The sequence below is a fragment of the Anser cygnoides genome, chromosome Z, assembly GCF_040182565.1.
Source record: "Anser cygnoides isolate HZ-2024a breed goose chromosome Z, Taihu_goose_T2T_genome, whole genome shotgun sequence".
Classification (NCBI taxonomy): Eukaryota; Metazoa; Chordata; class Aves; order Anseriformes; family Anatidae; genus Anser; species Anser cygnoides.
This window is the reverse complement of record NC_089912.1, coordinates 79,184,376-79,186,967: the sequence shown is the minus strand read 5'-3', so window position 1 is coordinate 79,186,967 and position 2,592 is coordinate 79,184,376.

The window sequence follows — 2,592 nt, the reverse complement described above, 5'->3', positions numbered from 1 at the left end:
CTGAGGGACCAGAATGAGTCAGACACAATATATATATTAAAGAGGCTTTTTGAATGTTTAGAATCAGAAATGATCCTGAGAAGAATGGGTGAAGTCCCAGGAATGGTTTCAAAAGAGAAGTGCCCGTTGGGAGCCAGCACAACCAGCCAAGGGGGCGGGCGCAGAAGTAGCCTCAGCCTGGTCAGGGACCAGCAGCACATCTCAGAAGTTGGCAAGCTGACTCGTAATGTGCTATCGGCTGCCCCTCCGCTGTAAATGGACGGTTCTTCTGCCTCCCCCTGCTCGCCCTCTGTCTGTTCTTCCTTTCCTGATCAAAGGAGTAGGGTGGACTGCCCTTGCCTTTGTGTTCTCAGGCCAAGCCTGGATGCTACTGCGGGAAGTAATGCTTTGGCCAGGCCGTTAGGCTGTGTGAGTCCAGAAAGTCTCCGTGGGTGTTTAGACGAGAATTTGCAGCAACGGGAGTCTCGCAATGAAATCTCAATGTTCAACCATTTCCTCTGCAACCCTTCACTTTCTTCTTTCTTTTTTTCCCTCTGGCTACTTTTGTTTCTCTAGATACTACTGTTTCTCTTTAGATACTACTTTAGCAACTAAAAAAGCAAACAAACAAACAAACAAACAAAAACACTGATTACCATGATACCAGACTTCTTACCACCATCATACTGGTCACTGGATTTGTTCGTGTGTTTGTTTGTTTTAACTTCCTTTTTTTTATTATTTTTTTTTATTCATCATATAACACAATAGGGGGGAATTAAACACTAAAGCATTTAGCAGTGTCGAATGAGGCTCACTGTGAGTCAAATTTATAGTACCAGCTTTTTAACCTCAGGCTATACCTTGAGTATTGTGTCCAGTTCTGGGCTCGAGAGTACAAAAGAGACATGGACATACTGGAAATGGAGTTAAATCCAGTTGGAGGCTGGTCACTAGTGGAGCCCCCCAGCGCTCAGTACTAGGGCCAGTCCTCTTTAATATCTTTATCGATGATCTGGATGAGGGGATTGAGTGCGCCCTCAGTAAGTGTGCAGACAACACCAAGTTACATGCATGTGTTGATCTGCTCAAGAAGGCTCTGCAGGAGGATCTGGATAGGCTGGACCGATGGGCTGAGGCCAGCTGTATGAAACTCAACAAGGCCAAGTGCCGGGTCCTGCACCTGGGGCACAACAACCCCAAGCAGAGCTACAGGCTGGGAGGCGAGTGGTTAGAAAGCTGCCTGGCAGAGAAGGACCTGGGAGTATTGGTTGATCGTCGGCTGAATATGAGCCAGCAGTGTGCCCAGGTGGCCAAGAAGGCCAACGGCATCCTGGCTCGTATCAGAAACAGTGTGGCCAGCAGGGCGAGGGAAGTGATCGTCCCCCTGTACTCAGCTCTGGTGAGGCCGCACCTCGAGTACTGTGTTCAGTTTTGGGCCCCTCTCTACAAGAAGGACATCGAGGTGCTCGAGAGAGTCCAGAGAAGGGCAACGAAGCTGGTGAGGGGTCTGGAGAACAAGTCTTATGAGGAGCGGCTGAGGGAGCTGGGATTGTTCAGCCTGGAGAAGAGGAGGCTCAGGGGCGACCTTATCGCACTCTACAGGTACCTTAAAGGAGGCTGTAGCGAGGTGGGTGTTGGTCTATTCTCCCATGTGCCTGGTGATAGGACAAGGGGGAATGGGCTAAAGTTGCGCCAGGGGAGGTTTAGGTTGGATATTAGGAAAAGCTTCTTTACCGAAAGGGTTGTTAGGGATTGGAATGGGCTGCCCAGGGAAGTGGTTGAGTCACCATCCCTGGAGGTCTTTAAAAGACGTTTAGATGTAGAGCTTAGTGAGATGGTTTAGTGGAGGACTTGTTAGTGTTAGGTCAGAGGTCGGACTCGGTGATCTTGGAGGTCTCTTCCAACCTAGATGATTCTGTGATTCTGTGATTCTTCTTCTAGATCAAATTTCTTATTAGTGTGCTCTTCTTTACCCACAAATGAAAGAGCCATCTGTATTCACATAACATCCTGGAGAGTGTAATCTGTAATCTTGAAGAAGGGAAGCAAGAAAATGTGAGTAACTGCAGCACTTGCCACAGATTCAGTATTGCTGAGTAGCTATGCTCTCCCCTAAATGGAAAAGAAACACATCGATAAGAACAGAAATTAGGAAGCAAATGTTCTTGGTTTTGGCAAAACTCTACTTACCACTCATCTAAAGCAAGTGGGAAGTAGCAAAATTGAGAAAAAACTAACAAATTAGATAAGCAAAATATATATACATGGAGTAAGAAAAACAGAAAGCTGCAGGATTAAAGGTAGCATCCTTGCACCATTTATGCTCCTGTTAATTGTTTTCATTGTTTTTGCTACAAGACTAACACATCTGAAAACTTTCAATATTTTCTTCACCATGCTCCTAAAATGATAGTAAGGACAACTGTAGTTAACACACGCAATTAAAAACACTCGCTCTACCTTACATGAAGTTTGTTAAATTTAGAATATTTACCTGAAAAATATCCATACATAAATTACATATTTTTGTTGTACATCTATTTTAAAACAATTAATCATTCTCCATTACTATCTAAAACCAGCACTCAGCACTATTTCTAATAAATCTGT